Consider the following 19,638-nt stretch of genomic DNA (forward strand, 5'->3'; position numbering starts at 1 on the left):
GATATGATGTAAACCACACCTATAAAGTGCAAATGCGTATTGTGTCTAATAAACGAAAAAATGGGGGAAAGCACCATGCTATATCTAATGCTAATGCATAAAGGATTTACATCTTACTACATGTGCAACCAGGCAGAATCTTAAACATTGGCTAATAGACTTGTTAAAGTGTAGTAGAGAGATGCTAAAGTCACAAAGAAAGTTTGCCAGCTTATTTCTGAGCTGGCAAAACTACATAATTGTCGATTGTAATAATATTAAATTGTAGTAACCACCTAGTATGTGCAAATATGCAAAGTCACATTTGATAAAAACGAATGATTTAGGGCAACGAAGTGCATATGAGTAAACTACAATCCAAATGACACATGCCAACAATATTGGAAAAATATTGAAAATAGACAAAGTCCAATATTTGGGACGCAAAGTGCTAGTGCATGAATTGTCTAAATTCTCATATGTAGTAAATACTAACGTAACAATGCCACTGATCATAATATAAATATACACATGCTACTAATATGTACTCAGTCTATGTGTTATTCTAAACAGCCCCAAATGGCACATGTCTCCAATCTAGTTACTTTAGCCATCATTGTTAAGAATAATATTATGACGATGAGGCGTAAGAATATACCTGGAATCCAGTGCAAAAGCACATTCTATGATGGACACTGCCAGAAAAGGTCCAACACTCTCAAAGTCAAAGCCAAGATGTATGCCTATGTACATATACATATGCTAGTCTGTAAAAAAAGAACTTGCATTGATAAAGTAAAAAGTGACAATAACTGTGCAAAACATAGTGCTCTGTTACTCACAGTTTCAGTAGCAGCTTGACAAGATTATTTAGGCCTAAATAATTCTAAAGTGCAAGTGCCAAAGACATAAATAAGTTCACAGAAAAAAAGATTCAATCTACATATAAGCATAGAAGAGAAAACCACTAAAAATATATATAGGCCACAAACAACGATGGAATAATAAAGAGATTCAAGACATATGACTATACTCATAGTTGGAGAAAACAGGGACTGAACAAACATACTGCCTACCTAAAGGAAGTTGTGCATATCTTCACTCATGATTAAGCATTGGGCATTTTTGTGTTGAGGGCCAGGATACAATGAGTTTCACATTGGCGCAGAATTTGTTCTCGGTTCCTTCCCCGTCTTGGGATGGGAACAGCGCCTAACACAGTGCATTCCGAATCTTTCAGTTTATTTTGATGGACCAACTTAAAATGCCTGGCAACAGCATAGTTGGGGTAGGAGTTGACAATGGCCCTCACATAATGAAGGATCCGTTTATGTACTGGAAGCTTTGTCCTTCCTATATTTTCGAGGCCAAACGTACACCTTAGTTTGTATATAGCAAATTCAGTGCAACTGGTAAGATGTTCCCTGATTTCAATTCTTTTATCACTGAAAGCAGTTACATAGTGGGTTGTATTTGTTGCAAAGGTGCAGGCACAACATGAGTTACACTTGTAAAAGCCCATTTTAGTAAGCCTAATGCCTTTGGGTACGACTTCAGGCATAGATTTGACTAAGGCATCCCTCATAGAGGGAGTCCTTCTGAAGGTAATAGATGGTAGAGTAGGTAAGATGTAGCCTAAAGTGATATCCGTAAGTGTAATAGGCCATTGTGATTAGATAATCTTACGTATTTTATGCTCTTGTTGACTGAAAGTGGTAATCAGTTGAGTGGTGTGGCTCACTGGTTAGAGGCGGCAGACCCGGAAGCAGAGGACTGCCTGGGACCAGGGTTCTATCCCCGACGCGGCAGGGTCGTGGACCAGGGTCAGCAGACTCGATAATTAGCTTGCCTCATCTCCACAACGGCCCCCCACATATGCCGGGGATGCCTGGTTTCACCTTGGAGATACCCAGTAGGGACCATCTCACAGGGAAAGCCAGGACGGGTTCCCCAGCGGTCTACAGCGCAGAGATACTCCTTCGGGAGTCGATTCTAGTGCTTTAGAAACCCACAATTAATTAATTAATTAATTAATTAATTGTGTTCTTATCATTGTTAGTATTATCACTTGTGGAAACTGAACCTATGGCTTCTTTATGTTTGGGTGTCAGTAAATCCTCTCTTAGTAAGTATTCGCTTTTGTCAGTGCTTGGATCCAGTGAGACTTCTTGTACTCTCGGTCCAAAAACCGACAAAATGGTTCATGCTGACAGTCTTTAGAAACAGTATCAAGACAACATATTTGGCGAATATGCGCAAATTCGCCATAGGGTATGCTTTTAATGAGATGGTGTGGGTGCAAGCTGTCATCATGTAAAATCGGATTTCCTGCAGTGGACTTAGGATGGAGCTTAGTATGGATTTTCTCCTCACTGATGTAAACTAAGACATTGAGAAATTCTACACTTACATTGTCTATAGTAGCAGTGAATATAAGATTTAATTTGTTGGAATTAATTGCTGTGAATAATTCAATAGCTGCCTCTATAGTTCCATCCCAAATCAACAGATATCATCTATGTAGTGTCGATAGTACATTACATGCTTGTGCCATTCTCTGTGCTTGGTCATAAGGACACCTCTCCCACCAGCCAACATGTAAACATGAATAGCTGGGGAAGAAGCATGCCCCTATAGCCACACCCTTCAGTTGCTGGTGTACTTCTTGATGAAATGCAAAGTAATTATTCAACAAGCAAAATTCTGTGATTTCAATAACCATGCAATATATATAGATATATAAATACATATATTCACTGAAAAAGACCACAGGTTGCAAGGATGTTATAGTTAGAAATTAGCATTTAAAAAACGTTTGAAATTCACTGAAAAAAACATAGGTTTCAGGGACGTTATAGTTGGTTGGAAATTTCACTCGTACAAAACCAGTGAAATTCGGCCATTATAGTTAGTTCAGCTAACTATAACTCGGTTCCCTGCAATGCACTGCTGATGACGTCACATATTACATCATTCATGACATGGTTAGTGACAACACTGATAACATCATTGATGACATCATTGATGACATCACTGATGACATCAGCCAGTGACTGTGTGTTTCGGTAAAGTTTAAATATGTGTTATATATATATGCCAAGGTGTATTGAAGAATGAGTGGGTTTATAAGTGTCTGAGTGTATCAGTTAATGGGTGTGTGACTGTCTGTATAAGTGAGTGATTAAAAATATCTTAGTGAATGCATGGGTCAGTGACTAAACTGTGTAAATGTCTGTATCAGTTTGTCAGTTGGTATGTAAGCGGCTCCATGGGTTCGTGAGTAGCTACATGAGTGTCTATATGGGTTATGGATTAGTTGTCTGAGTATCTGTATGGGTGCCTGAGTGTCTGTGTGGGTGGGTGGGAGGTGGATGACTGCCTGCAGGGATGTGTGAGTGGGTGATTAACTGGGTTTATTGGTTCAAGAGTTGGTCTGTGAGGAGTGTGTATGGCTGTGTTGGTGAGTGAATAGATGTCTCAGTCGTACATGTGTGTGTATCGACATATGTGAAAGTCAGTATATATGAGTGTTGGAGTATATAAATGACTATATGTGAGAGTGAGTGATTGTGAGAGTGGCTATATGGATGAGTGTGAGCTTGTATCAGTGATTGTATAAGAGAATAAGTATGTGTTAGTATATGTATGAATAAGTGAGGTGGTGTGTGTATAAATGTATAGGTGATTAAATGGGAGTGTGATTGATTCTTTGCATGACTGACTAGGTGTAATAGAACCTCTATGGATGAGTGGTGGTGTGTGAGTGTTTCTATAGGTGTATAAGTGCCTATGATAGTGGTGTATTGATGAGTGACTGCATGTATGAGTGAATTTATAGGTGAATACGTAGATGTGTGTGGACCTAGGAATCAGTGAGTGGGTATGTAGTAACTGGTATTAGTGTGTTTATGGTTACGAAAAAGGTAGTTTGTATTTTAGAGTGGGTGTATAAAAGGTTATATTAGGTTTTGAGGAGGTGCATCTGATTTTCACATATATGATGTCTTCAGTGATGTCATCAGTGATGTCACTGGCCATGTCATGAATGATACTATTTGATGTCATCAGCAGTGCATTGCGAGTTATAGTTAGCTGCACTAACAATAATGGCCGAATTTCACTGGTTTTGTATACATATGTATTTCTCCAAATCACCACAAGTAAGCGCGCTCTCAGGAAATAACCAGGCAAGGTCTACACCAAATAAATTTATTCCGTCATTAATCTATACGTGACGCGTTTCGGCTGTCCAGCTGTCTTGATCACAACAAATTCATGCAGGTAAACACTTTGTTATTTAAGTGTTACATAGGAATGAAAGTAGGACTACTGCCGTAGGTCCTACCAACAACTGAGTATGGCGGCCATCTTAAAGTGGTAAAAGTTTACATGAATATTGTTTGGATGCAGAAGTAGTTTGAAAACAATTTACATCACATTTATGCAAATGCAATATGATACAAATTACATCGCATAGTGCAATATTAAGAGCCTGTGCTGTAGTGATCTGTGTGATCCCATAGTAGTACAGAGAGTGGCATTATTGTAGACCAAGTGTCGTTAAGCACAGTTGATATCGCTAAAATTGCTGTCACATGTTGATGCAATGTGTAACGCTATTGCAGACAAAGTGCCATGAAATATTGAAACACTCCAGTAGCAATTTTGTAGTTACAAAGGAGTACAGACTTAACAAAGCCAGAAACGAGAGAATACAGTTAGAATCAAGTAAATTCAATTATTCATGGCATAGTGCCTGTTATAGTCCACCAAACAATGACCTGTTAGAAACGTTGATGGCCACTGCCCATAAGTAGAAACAAAATCCTATTCAGAGATGCATATAATGTACCTACATTGCGAACTAATTAGTGCACAACAGAAACCAAAATTAAGAAAAGAAAGAAAAGAAAATATTCTTATCTGGGATTGGCCTACCAGCCAAGTTGAAGGAAAAGGGTAGGGATCCCAAAGACAAACACCATAGTTATCTGGGTCTCTTCCTTTCCTCCTGAATAGAGAAAGAAGAGATAAGACAGTTAAAGAGCATCCAAGGGTATATCAACATATCATGACTTGTTACAATTTCAAGGTATAATTACACAATTGTATACAGAATCACTTAATAACTCAATGATGATTAGAAATAAAGGGTACAATCATTTGGTATATGTACTGTCATCTCTTCATCATTATTATGCCCTCCAGAATTACGAGTCCCTAAGTCAATAATATGCTTAGATTCTCGTTTACGTAACTGGAGTAACCTGTTACCACCATGGATATTCAAATTTACTTGTTCGATGGCAAAATATTTTAGTTTTGAGTTGTCACAAAAGTGGTGTGTTTCAAAATGACATCCAATTAGGTAGTGCTGATCTTTATTGGCAATGGCCCTCATATAGTCCATGATCCTCTTTTTTGCCATGTGCTTGGTGCTGCCCACATAGCGTAAGTTGCATAGACACACAAGCACAGAGACAACAAAAGAGGTACTGCCCGTGATTAATTGGTTGATAGGCACCGTAGTTCCTTTGCAAGGATTGTCATACTCTTTCACCATAGCACTATTTTTACAAGCTTACAGTGACTGCATGGGTAGAAACCTTTTAGATTCATATTGTTGGATTGCGTTTTGGTGGTGATGTCATAGTGCATGAGTGCATCCCTTAGATTCCGTCCCCTACGATAGGTTATTCTAGGCCTGATGGACATAGATTTGCCTATTATAAGATCTTTAGTGAGTATTTTCCAGTTTTTAGCAAGGATCTTTTGAACTTTTTTAGAATCATTGTTATATGTCAGGATGACCCTGGTCGTACCAGTTATCCTCATCTGAAGCTTGAACAGAAACCTGCAGTGTTATGTTTCTATCTATCTGCTTCACCTTCTCAACAGCTTTTTGTAGAACCCAGCCGGGATAGCCTCTTTCTGTAAATCTGCCCAGCAGGTTCTTCTGCCAGAAAAGACTCATCAGAGCTACAGTTACGTTTAGCTCTGAGGAGTTCCCAATAGGGGGTACTCCATTTAAAATTTTCTGGGTGGCTGCTCATGGCGTGTAACAGTCTATTTCCAGCAGTGGATTTTTCGTAGAGTTTGGTATGTATTTGATTTTCCGTTATCTCTACTTTGATATCTAGAAATTCCACTGAACTGTTGCTGATGTTACTGGTTAATGCAAGATTTTTGTTCTTTCTCAGTGACCTCTGATTCAGTTCCTCTCCAAATCATGAACAAGTCATCAATGAACCGTAGCCATATTATGACTTGGTCAAAATCCTTCCTGAGATTGGGGTCATTCATGATGTCATCCTCCCATGTCCCCAGAAAAATATCAGCAAAATTCGGGGCAAAACAAGTCCCCATGGCAGTGCCAAGTGTCCATAAATGTCGCTATTGAATAGGAAGTAGTTGTTGGTCAGGCAGTAATGTATCATATTAACAAGTATTTTCGTGTGTTCTAAAAAAGCGTATAGGACATTAATTAAGATATTTCTGAAAAGCCTGTATCCCTTCCTCATGATCAATGATCGTATATAAAGAATTGACGCCCATGTTAACCAGTAAAAAAATCTGGTTGCCATTGGATGTCCTTGAATTTGGTGAGGAAGCCCTTGGTGTCCCTAACGTGTGAGGGTAAAGTTGATACTTTATCAATAAGGAAGTGATCATCATATCTGGAGACAGTGCACTATCCCTGGATGAGCTATAGGTCTCCATGGGGTATTCAATGCTTCTTTGTGGACTTTAGGGAGAAGATATAGGTCCAGCAGTTTGGGGAAGTCAAGCTTTAGAAAACAATACTCCTCCCAAACTAACAATCCCTGGTCCCTCCCATCTGTAAGCAATCTCCAAATGCCAGTGTAAATATTGGAGTATTCCTCCTTTGTGCTTTTGATGTAAAATCTAGTGTCATTCAAATGGCGCATAGCCTCAGTAACATACATGGCTTTACTTAGAATCACAACTTTCCCGCCCTTCTCAGCAGGTCTAATCACAATAGTATCATCTGCAGCCAAATCTTTTATATTTTTTTGAGCAATAGTTAGGTTGAATGTTTTTGATTCAGATTTTTTGAACCACATACATTTTGCGAATCTCAGCAGTTGGCTAGACACTACATCTTGGAAAGTATCAATATTATCATGTGGCATAGTCTGGAGAAAGGTAGATTTATGTGTGACTCTAGAGGTTGCAGCTTTATCGAGAGTGATCTCCAGCTCATACAAAATTCCGCACATATTGCTATAATTAATCCCCCTTCCACCCTCCAAATCTTGAATGATTAACAGCGTGTCAATGTCACTAATATTAAGTTCTTCACTGGCATCCGATCTTTGTGTGCTGTTGGTCACTTCCTTGTTATCTGACTTGAGTTGATGCCACTTCTGTAATTTTAATTTACGGCAAAATTTAAAAAGGTAAATACGTGTATTTACATAGTCTAGTGGAACTGTAGGACAGAAGGATAGGCCGAGATATAGAGTTATCTTTTCCAAATCATTTAAGGGTCTATTCGTGAGGTTGATAATGGTTTGATTTACCTGTATGTCATCCATTACAGAGCTTCTTTTGAGCGGCTCAATGAGTTTCCTATGCGCTCCTTGTTTGTACCTCTTCATTCTATTTCTCACGTTTCTTCCTCCTGCGTCGATGTTCCTTCCTCTTCCCCTTTGACTTTGGTTCTTTGCATTCGTGTTGTTTGATGGCCCCGGCAAAGGAGCTGATATTCGTCCCAAAAAGTCTTTGGTCGTACGTTTGATTTGCTGCCTGATGTAGAACTCCCAGAGGCTAATGATGTAGTAGGTGTCTCTGTGTCTGCTTCACTTGATGTATCCCTTTTGATTTCCGGTGGATGCTCTGTGAAGGCATGTTGGTTGATGTTCAAGTTATATCTTTTATAGATATGGTTATATTTCTTGATGAAAGGGTAATATTCTACCAGTTTCATAGTCAATGCAGTCGCAATGCAGTTTCCTCTGCTTCCTGCATTGTATGTCTTCCTTGTAACTCTTTAATCATGTTTTCATTTCAATCATGAACTTGCTGATAGTGTTTTGTTCATTGCTTTTTTGAATCTCATCCTTCAACCATTTGATTTATTTTATTTATTTATTTATTTTAAAGGTTTTATATAGCGCTGGCTAGACCCGGAGGTATCAGAGCGCTTTACATGAGTATCAGATCATAGTTACAAGTTACATCGATTACAAAGGTTACAAAGTTATTAGAGCATGGCAACATAGTTACTTGTAAGGTCAAGATAAACAATAAGCACAAATACGTAAGGGGAAAAGCAGGCAAGGGGAGAGATTCAGGGGAGAGGGGTAGGAGCAGGGGAAGTAGACAGATAATGAAGGCGGGAAATAGGAGGGGAGGATGAGAGACACGGCATGGAAAGAGGAGGGGAAGGGCAACGGGGACACAAACCGGTAGACGAGTCAAAGCAACGTCCAAAGTCCAGTAAGCTGTGATCCCAGAGGAGGTGGTATCACTTCCCTATCTCTATTGCGAGAGGCTCCCTTTATGCAGTAGACTCTCTCAGAGGGGTTTCTGAGACTCCAAGGCCCACAAGGATCCTTCCCCAAAAAGAGGTGAGGGGTGCTTTGGCAAGGGGTGCCATACCATACCTCAGCTGTGAGTGGATCCCTTGGCGCAGTGAACTCTCTCAGCGGGTGTGCTGAGAGTCCAGAGTATGAATATTGGATCTTTCCCCAACAAGGGGAGAAGGAGCGCTTAGTCAAAGGGCACAAAGAACAGGGGGCTAGGCAGAGTAGCAGGCAAGGAGAGAGATTCAGGTGAGGAGGGAGGAGATAGGCGCTAGGGAAGTAGACAAAGAGAGAAAGAGTACTCAATGGGATCATATTTAGTTAATGAATTATTATAACGAGCTGGCTAGACCGAAGGAATCAGAACACTTTACATGAGGAACAGTAATGTTGCAATTTACATCAGTTAAAAGATACATAAGTATCAAGAAAAGCATTTAAAGAACCTAGGGGACAAGGTGAGTGGAGCAAGGAAGGGTAAGTGGATAGGGTAGAGGGGTAGGAGGAAGATAGGATGTAGAGACGAGGGGAAAATCTGCCCAAGGTCCATCTGCGTAGGTGACGGTGGGGGGGGAAACCACAACCCATCTCCTCTTTAGCTATCAGGTAGCTCCACCGGGCATCAGCCAAATCGCTTGGTCTCCACAGTCTGGGGTAAGTTCTGCAGGTTCCAAGTCCCGATGTGTAAGCAGGTTAGGGGATAGGTTCAAGGTCTGGTTAATGTCCAATTGTTGTCTCTGGGAAGTGTGGAGGGGACCACTATGGCAGTCATCTTTGGGTCAGGCAGGGAACTGTATTGTACACTTGTGGCCATCCTAATGTCAGGCAACAGGTAGTTAGAGTCAGTATCCAGGACAGCGGCCACAATAGAATAATAGTCCCAGCCCTAGAAGGGACACATGGAAAGGGGTGTCCAGTCTACCGTAGTTCCTGTGATCCCAAAGATGCAGTGACAGGATCAAGAAGAAGACAGCTCCCAGCGCGGGTGCCATTTTGGGGTCAGGCAGGGCTCCTTGTGGAAATCTTTCCTCATGAACCAAAGTAAAAAACTGTGCAAATTATGTTGGGAACCCATCATCTTGCGTATAGCTGGAAATGTTATTGGTTTGTGGCTTGGGTGTTTTTTCTCTGAGCAGGGTGGCAGAGTAGGCGACAGCTCTAGAATAATATCCAAGAGACACAAGTGCGATGGCACCCGGAGTATGTAGTGGCAGATAGTTCGATAAGGGTGACAGTAGGCTCTGAAGGCAGATGGAAAGAAGCCACTGTGGACTGCGGAGGGAGGGCGGCTAACGAATCCTGGAGGTAGCGGAAGAGTAGGGTAGATGGTGGAGCAGGCAGTGAGAGGGCCCGGGAGGTGAAGGGTATGGGAGTGAATGGTATGTTGGGCTAATGCGGGCCTGTATGATAGCGTAGCTGTCTCTTTGCCCATGAGGTGCGTGTCACTGGGCCGTATTGCCCACAGGGAGCCCCACTGCTCCCAAGTTGTGGCTTTTAGGGCAGGAGCGTAATTGAGGTTTCAGTGGCTGTTTGTGCCCCTTCTTTGGCGGTGTCCACAGCGGTGGGTGAAGTGGTCTTAGCAGGGGTTGAGGAGATCTCCCAGGGCCGGTATAATTTGCAGTGGGTGGGACCTCAGGCATACATCAGGAGCAAGGGTGAGGGGGCTGGAACCTTGTGGCTCGCCAGTCCCTGTGTCCCTGTGTCCCAAATGCGAGGGCCTCTGAACAAGTGCTGGCATGCAGATCAGCACCGCTTGTGGAGGCTGCAGGGGAAAGCGAAATTGAGGGGTGACAGGGGCTGCGCAGTGAAGGAGGAAGCCTCCACTCATTGAATGAGTGTGCTACTCCTGCAGCAGGAAGAGAGCTCTCGTAGAAGGTGGCACAGTCCACAGCATCAGAGGTCAGGCGGCCGTGTCATCAGGCCCCGGGCCTCGCCGAGCAGGCAGGCTCCGTACTTCAGGCGGCAGGGCTCACGGGGGAGCACAGCGCCATCTACCGCATCTGTCAGGCTTAGTTGTAGCAGTGCAGTTAGGTGGGTCCCCAGAGACACCCAGGGCCACGTCTGACCTTTTGCTGCAGGTGTGCTCTCGATCGCGCTCAGAGCCACGCCACTGGTTGCCACCAGAGTTGGTAGTGCAGGGGTGATGCCGTCCGCTATCGGACAGTAGTGGCCGCCATCTTGTGGTTTCAGCAGCGTTGGTTCTTAGAGCTGATTACTCGGCCGCTGGGCCGATTTAGACGCGGTGGTCCACTGCAGCATGTATCTCATTAATGGTTACTTCCCTGTCCTGTATGGCATATTTAACCAGGATTTCCATCGAATTTCTGAACTGTGAGCCGAATTTGCTGCCCACTCTTCGACCATTCCCGGGTTTGGTGATTCGTATGATGGGGTATATATATTCTTAGCCCTCTAGGGACCATGTCTTTAGTGATGTAATTTTGAAGAGAGGTGGCTTCCCACCATTTGGAGATTTTGTTTTTTGCAGTTTTTCCAATTTTCTTAGAAGATCCAGTACCGTGGAGGTGCATGTGACCAGTATATCTGGTCCTTTGGTTTTACCGGGGGGCTCTTGCAAACATCTGTTCGTGTCATCCTCCATGATCTGACTATATTTGGTTCAATGTCAATCCCATGAATTGTAACTTGTTGCCTTGTGATCCCCTCGAAGAGATATGGAGTTCCCTCTGCCGTCAGAGTGATATAAGTTCACTGTCCTGCCAGCAGAATACTAGTTCCCGCTTCTATGTGCGGCTTGTTATGATGCACCTGCACAGCCGAATTGATGGTACTGGTTTGCACAGAATGAGGGCGAACAGTTCAGCAGGGATAGCACTGTGCTAGTCAAATGCTTAAAAACTTTGCTGTAGAAATGGCAAAAGACTTTGTCCCTTTCTGTTTCGGCATGGATGGCACTGTGCTAATCCTGTGCTTAAAGACTTTGACAGAAAAGCAGACATTTGAGGTGAGCAGATCTAGAATGTCACTGGTGTTGAGAGTGCTCTATACAGGAGCTGCTTTCCACCTAAACGTGAGAACTAGCCAGAGTTCTCTACTTCTTTGTTTGCATAATTTATGCATCACTCTATGCCTGAAAGGGTATTGTTTTGACTTATACTGGGTGCTACCTTGTATGTGGAGAAAGCTATACCTCTCTGGAGAGCTCTAATTAGAACATAACACTGTGTCAGGGGTTGCCTTTACTCATTTCAGCTTGGCTTGGTTGCTATTTTAACAATTAAAAGCTGTAATACTGTGCCTGGAGTGGTAAATGGCTTTTGTCATTTTACAGCTCGGCAGGAACTGCACTGTGTTAGTCCTATGCTTAAAGACTTTGCTGTAGAAATGGCAAAAGACTTTGTCCCTTTCTGTCTCAGCGTGGATGGCACTGTGCTCAAAGTGTATGCTTATAGTCTTTTGACAGAAAATCAGACATTTGAGGTGAGCAGTGTCGCTGGTAGTGAGAGTACTCTCCACAGGAGCTGCTTTCCACCTAAACTTGAGAACTACCCGGAGTTCTCTACTTCTTTTTTTGCATAATTTATGTGACACTCTATGCCTGAAAGGGTATTGTTTTGACTTATACTGGGTGCTCCCTTGTGTGTGGACAAAGCTATACCACTCTGAAGAGCTCTAATTAGAGTGAGATACTGTGTCAGGGGAGTTAACAAGTCGAGTAAAAAAGCTTTATTTTGATTGTATGGCCATAAAAACACATACAAAAGGCAACACAATACATTTTAGATAAAAAGGAAAAACATTGGAATATGTTATAATACAATTTGTGTACATTAGTGCTATATTAAAAAATAGTACATATCTAATTTGTGAAAAGTTTTCTAGTTCATTCTTTAATGTGCTCCCTCACAGCATCACTCGGTACTAAACTTGGATATAAAACATTGATTAACAGAGGATATGTATTCTACTTTGAGTGTGAGAGGGGTTAAAGTAACGCATATTAAAACAAATTCATTAGTATAAAAAACTCCTATTCATTGTTAAAAAAGCTTTTGACTTTATCTAATAGATATATCTAACAGTGTTAAAAAGCTGTGTTAAAACAGGTAATATGATACATTTAAAAAAAGAACCCAGAGGAAGGAAAGTTGCAGTAACAATAATCATACAATGGATATGTGCAAACATGGCATAGCAGCGTGTATAAAGGATACTAGGAGCTAGGAGTTTCCTGAAATAGTTTTAAAAAAAATAGCCCTGTGAAGGAACCTAGAAATGGCGAACACAATAAGTGTGTTAGTTTCATACTTGAGGAGCCTGTACACTACTCTATAGTGTCTGATCCCCATGTTTCTGCACAGTTGTAACACCCACTTAGACCTTGGCCTTCCATAGGTGGGGCAAAAGAAAAGGACATGCAATTCAGTTTCTTCAACTTGGTCAGGGAAGTTAACTATAACTTGCGCCCCTGTAATGCACTGCTGATGATATCACATGTTACATCACTCATTACATGGTCAGTGACATCACTGATGACATCTCAAATGACATCACTGATGACTGAGTGTACCTAAACAGTTTAAATATATTTTATACATATGTATGCCAATGTACATTGAAGAATGAGTGGGTATATGAGTGTCTGAATGAATAATTTAATAGTTGCATGACTGAATATATAAGTGAGTGATTAGACATGTCTTACTAATACGTGTGTGACTGACTAATCTGTGTGAATGTCTGTATCAGTCTGTCAGTTGGTCTGTAAGTGGCTGCTTGGCTTGGTGATCAGCTATATGAGTATCTATATTAACCCTGGGCGTAGTTTGCGAAGTAGTGCTACGCGTAGCTACACGAAGTGCTCTTCGCACTGCGCGAGCTACGCAAACTGCGCATTGCACTGTGCAAAATGCTCTTCGCACTGATTGCACAGTACCGGATGTTTGTCCGCACTGTGCAATCAGTGCAAACTGCATCTTGCACAGTGCAAGCGGTCTTTTCTGCCTTTCGAGTAGATTTCTACTCGAGCTGCAGTTTTCTCAACACGGACTGGTAGTTTCACATCACGAGCGGTCGCGAGCATATGCGACCACTCACAATGAGAAATCTGACCTCCCAGCATTGAGAAGCTCACCGGGAGGTTTATTTTCCATGCTCGCGATTGGCAACTTCATGTTGCTGATCGCGAACGAGGAAAAAGTCTTGCAGGGATGTAATTTTATTTGCTCGTGGTCGCCAACTTGACGTTGAGGACCATGAGCAAGCAAAAAATGACCGCTGCACTGCGCTACACTATGCTACGCGTGTTTGCACTGTGCTACGTGCAATTCGCTTAGTGCGAAGTAGCACAAACTTCGCAAACTACGCGAGCATAGCGTAGTGCTTTGCCCATGCTTAATCTATATAAGGCTTTTTGATTTGTTGTCTGAGTATGTAAATGTCTATGTCTCAGAGTCAGTGTTAGTGTGTGGTGTGTGTGTGACTCCCTGTATGGATGTGTGAGTGGGTTATTCACTGGCTTTATCGGTTCTAGAGTGTATCTGTGAGGGACTATATGGGTGAGTGAGTATGTGTATAGGTGTGTTGGTGAGTGAATGGATGTCTCAGTGGTACATGTGTGAGTAACTACATGTTTGAAAGGTAGTATAAGAGTGTTAGAGTATATAAATAATTACTTGTGAAAGTGAGTGATTGTGAGTTCAGCTGTATGGATGACTGTGTGCTTGTGTCAGTGATTGCAGAAGAGAGATAGGGGCCTATTAGGATGGCGGTTGGACTTTTGTCAACCTGCCACCCTAGCTGTGCTGGGACCGGCCGCCAGTGGTGCGGCAGTCCCGCACCGGCAATTAGGATGCCACCATCACGGTGGCATCCCTCATCCACTACATTGTGGTGGGCGGTGCACACAGCACCCGCCGCCACAATACTGTGGATGCACCTTGTGCGTTTGCATGCACAACGTGGCAAGCACCGCGTGGTGCCTGCCACGTTGTGCATGCAAATGCATATGGTACCCCCCCATGTGTACCCCTACCCCCCAACAACCTGGGGGCCCGCAACAGCCCCCCAATGCCAAAGACGCATGCCTTTCCATGGTGGCAACACCGCCATGGATATGCTGATCTCCGCCTGAATCCTAATATTGATGGAGGTGTCTTGCAGACACCGCCCCATATTGGTGATGTTTTCCGCCCGGTCGACCAGCGGAAAAAACGGCGGATGGTCTCCACATCTGCCGCGGAGCCCCCACCATTGTAATAAGGTGGGGGGAAATTGAATGTGGGCGGAGGGAAATGTCGGGCGGATTGCCACTGCCAAGCGGGTGGTGGCGATCTGCCCGACATCCTAATAGACCCCTAAGTATGTGTTCATCAGGTTTTCACATGGATGTCATCAGTGAAGTCATGAGTGATGTCATTTGAGATGTCATCAGTGATGTCACTGACCATGTCATGAGTGATGTAATATGTGACATCATCAGCAGTGCATTGCAGTGTTGCGAGTTATAGTTAACTCAAGTAACTATAACAGACACATTTCTCAACTTTTGTATGAGTGAAATGACCAACTAACTATATAGTCCCTGAAAACCTATGGTTATTTCAGTGAATTTCAAAGATTTTTTAAATGATAATTTCTAACTCTAATGTCTCTGAAACCTGTGGTTTTTCAGTGAATTTCAAAGATGTTCTAAATGATGATTTTTAACTATAACGTCCCTGAAACCTTTGGATTTTCAGTGAATTCCAAAGGTTTTTTGAATGCTAATTTCTAATTACAACGCCCCTGAAACCCATGGTTTTTACAGTCAATTTCTAAGTTTTTTGTAATGCTAATATCTACCTATAACGTCCCTAAAGCCTGTTTTTTTCTGTGAATTTCTAAGGTTTTTAAATGATAATTTCTAACTATGCCTACATAGGTAGAGCATGTGCAGAAGGAAGAGGAAAGGTGCAGAAAGAATCAAGAGATATGCAGAAAGAACCATCAGAGGTGCAAAAAGAGGCCTTGGTCCAATGTCATCTGTGCCCTGGGCACCCCTAGCCTTTTGCTGACTGGTACTGGATGAGTGTGTGGGTAATGCTTGTTTTATTGCATGAGTGTATGGGTAGTGCCTGAGTGATTACATGAGTGCACGGGTAATGCCTGGGTTATTTTTATAACTGCAGGGGTAGTGCCTGGGTTAATGCATGAGTACAAAGGTAGTCCATGGTGATTTTTTAAGTGCTTGGATATTGGGGGAATGTTTGCATGAGTGTATGGGTAGTGCCTGGTGATTGGAGGAATGCATGGATAATGCCTGGGTGATTGCATGAGTGCATGTGTACTGTCTGAGTAATTGGTGAAGTGCATGAGTAGTGCCTGGGTGATTGCATGAGTGCATGGGTAGTGCCTGGATGATTGGAGGAGTACAATCATAGTACATGGTGATTTTTTAAGTGCATGCTAGTGACTGAGTGATTGCAGGGGTGCATGGATGGTATATGGGTGACTGGCACAGTGAATGGATAGTGCATGAGTTATTCCATGAGTCAATGAGTTCTGCCTGGATAATTGGAAGAGTGTATGGGTAGTGCCTGGGTGATTTTGAAAATGCTTAGTTACTGATTGGGTGAATGCATGAGTGCGGAGGTAATATATGCGTGATTGGAAGACTGCATGGGTATTCTTGATTGATTGTATTAGTTTATGAGTAATGCCTGGATGATTGGATGAGCGGGTGGATAGTGCCTGAATGATTGTAAGAGTGCATGGGTAGTGCCTGGGTGATTTTGAAAATGCTTAGTTACTGCTTGGGTGAATGCATGAGTACAGAGGTAATGTATGTGTGATTGGAAGACTGCATGGGTAATGCTTGATTGATTGTATTAGTTTATGAGTAATGCCTGGATGATTGCATGAGTGGATGGGTAGTGACTGGGTGATTGTAAGAGTGCAAGGGTAGTGTATGGTGATTTTATAAGTGTTTCAGTATTGGTGGAGTGTTTGGATAACTGTAAGACTAGTAGCTGGATGATCGGAGGGGTGCATGGGTAGTGCACAGGTGAATAGAGCACTATATGGTTAGTCCCTGAGATGTTACATCAGTGCATGAATAGTGTCTGGCTGATAGGAAGAGTGCTTTTTATTGCCTGGGTGTTTTTTTGTTGTTTTTCTATCCTCATTCGCCACCAGTCTCACCTCAAATCACACCCTAGATGTCTGTACTCACACTCAGCAAGCTGAGGAACATAGGCTGTTGGAGAGGAAACCCGCCTATCAGAACTAGAGATACCTCCTCTGCCAAGCTCTAAGATCTAGATGACTTTTGTCGTGGAACTACCAGAAATTCTGGCAATGCCTGACTTAGCCCGAAGAGTCATAGAGGCATAATCATAGGATTCAGGACAAAATAAAAAGACCCCTCAACCTGTCATCTCAAGACCCCATCTAAGTTGCATAAAGTTCCAAAATGCTCTCTTCTTTTTACTGCCTGATCTGGAAAGATCCAACTTGGAGACTGCCAAAACTGAGCACTGCCAATCAGGAAAATTGGGGGGAGTTGATTCTATTTGTCTCCTAGCTAGGAGGATAGTATAGAAAAGCAGAGCTCCAGCGGGACCAGTAACTTTTTCTGCAGAGCCAAATATAATAAGGGGTAAATCTATGTTGATAGGACATCCCAGGGTGCTTGTCAAAAAGTTACCAACACTTTTTCAGAAGGAAGCCAAGGCTGGACATTCCCTAAACATGTAGATGTCGGAAGCAGAGACCTGTCCGCATTTTTTGCAACTCACCGGTGGCCCATTAGTGATTTCTGACAGCTTGTGAGGAGTGAAATAGGCCCTGTGGATGGTAAACAGGTGGTTTATTTTTAACCAGGCTGGTTTCACAACTTCATGGAAGGTCTTGCAAGAATTCTGCCATAGTTGGACACAATCCTGAGTGGGTAAGGAGCCACCCCACAGTTCTTCAGCTAGATTGAATTCGCCATCCACTTCTTCCAGCAGAGCTTTATACCAAAAGGAAGTGTCCTTCCTCCCTCGGGGCTTGGTCACCAGCTGGCATTCTACAAAACTGCTACAGTCCACGGTGTTCTTACAATTTAGTTGTCGGTGGGATTGAACCCAGCTTACCAGTTGGAGACATTTAAATCGGGAAAGACCCACTCCAACCCTGTCCTCAAGATGTTCCCATGAAACAAGGGTGCCTCCCGAGAGCAAGTCTCCCCAAACCTCAAACCCAGATTCTCTCAAAGGTATTGCCAGCCTGTCATTTAAAAATGGGAGTGGGACCAAGCTGGAAAAATAACCAAGCGCCACTGAACCCCTTGGAGAACCATCAGTTTAACTTTTTTTTAAAACTTCGGATCACCAAATTTGAACAGAAAGCCCTCTTCTGATAGTTTGGCCCCCCTAAGCATAGCCAGAAACATCCCCCCAGCACCTGTTCACAGGCATTTTTATTAAAATGTGTGAATGTGAGAGTTGGAAAGCCCAGGCATGCAGCTGGAGATCTAGTAAAGCTAGGCATCCCTATTTTCTTCTCCCCCTCAGCTTTTTCCAGGCAATCCTAGGTGATTTGGACGCCCCAAAAAATTAGTTGATTTCCCTCCGCAACTTATCGATTGTAGATTTTTCAAAATGGAGGGGAATACAATTAAAAAGAAAAGTGATCTTCGGGAGTATCGACATCTTGATCAAATTGATTCTGCCGAAGATGGATAGGGAAAGTAGGGCTCAAGATCTCAGTAGCCTCTGACAATCCCTTACCACCATTGCCATGTTGGTGTTGGCAATCTTAGTGAAGACTTGAAAAACATGAACTCCTAAGTATCTCATTTTGGAACTAACCTGGTGCTGATGTTGAGTCTCTGCCAGATTCCATGTCATGATTTCCGTCTTCGAAGCATTAATTTGATATCCGGAGACAGAACCGAACTCCCGGGCTAAACTGATGACAGCTGGAAAAGCTGACTGTAAATTAGCAGAAAGAACTAAAATATCATCAGCGTACAGGGCTACCTTCCTCTCCCACTCCCCATACTAGAAAGGCTGAATATTGGAGTCATCCCTAAGCCGTTGAGCAAATGGCTCGATGTAAAGATCAAAAAGGAGAGGGGAGAGTGGGCGTCCCTATCTAGTCCCTCTTGTAATCATGAATGGGTCTGTGATATTGCCGTTAACCAATAGTCTGGCAGTTATATTCTGATAAATCAATTGGACCATTCTGCAAAAATGTTCCCCTAAGTTGAATTTCCTTAAGACCTCTGACAGATAGATCCAATTCACTCTGTCAAAGGCCTTGGTGGTATCCAAAGTCATGGCTGCAAATGGAAGGGAAAATGTAGACGCAAGATCAATTGCGCCAATAAAATCATAGGTGAGATCCGAAAGCTGCCGGTTCCTGACAAAGCCCTTCTGATCTTGGTGGAGAACATCTCCAACCACGAGGCCCAATCTTGCTGCTAAAATTGAAGTCAAAATTTTATAATCTACATTCAAAATAATTGTAGCATCATTCCATGAAGCTGAGAGCCCTGGACCGGCCTCTAAAACTTGATTAAAAAGCAACGTGAGAGTGGGAATGATCTTGTCTCCCAAAATCTTATAAATCTCCGGTGGGAGGCCGTCCGGCCCGAAGCTTTCCCGTTCTTACTACGTTGAGTAGCTTCTCCAACCTCAGTTTGAGTAAAAACCTCTAAATGCTGTTGTTGATCAGGCTACAAGGAGGGAAGGGGGATGCCTCCCAGCCAGCTCTGGATGCTAAGGGCATCCAGGCATTTATCTTCACTGTAGATGTCCTGAAAAAAAGGTCTGAAAAGTCTGGCTGATTTTCCAATCTGAGGAAAAGGCATTGTTACCACTAATAATGTATTTAATATGGTTCCTCACCCGGTCCGCTTTGGCTTTCCATGCAAGGGGCGTGCCTGCACCCTCCCCATACTCGAAATGGTCAATTTTACTGGCCTCCCATTTACGGATAAGCCTGGAGTATAGGATATTCACTAACTGTCCCTTTAAGCTGTCCCACTTAGCTTTCTGTTCTTGCTGGATTTCAGGGGAGGCTTGGGAAATTAATTCCGGCTCTACATCCTTTCCTTCTATACATGATACCTCCTCTTTATACCTTTTATTTCTAAAGCATGCCCTGCTGGTAATTTGGCCGT

At 42.8% G+C, this 19,638-nt stretch overlaps 2 long non-coding RNA genes across 3 annotated transcripts in view; one reads left to right on the forward strand and one right to left on the reverse strand.

The window, feature by feature from the left end:
- Nucleotides 1-19,638, forward strand: part of LOC144774780 (uncharacterized) — a 582,824-nt gene that overhangs the window by 486,804 nt on the left and 76,382 nt on the right. The gene's annotated exons all lie outside the window — the stretch shown is intronic.
- Nucleotides 1-19,638, reverse strand: part of LOC144774764 (uncharacterized) — a 290,944-nt gene that overhangs the window by 197,885 nt on the left and 73,421 nt on the right. Inside the window, exon 2 of the long non-coding RNA XR_013600522.1 lies at nucleotides 4,918-4,990. This is a non-coding gene — a long non-coding RNA (uncharacterized LOC144774764). The remainder of the gene's footprint in view (nucleotides 1-4,917; nucleotides 4,991-19,638) is intronic.

The sequence above is a fragment of the Lissotriton helveticus genome, chromosome 1_1 (genome assembly GCF_964261635.1).
Source record: "Lissotriton helveticus chromosome 1_1, aLisHel1.1, whole genome shotgun sequence".
Lineage (NCBI taxonomy): Eukaryota > Metazoa > Chordata > Amphibia > Caudata > Salamandridae > Lissotriton > Lissotriton helveticus.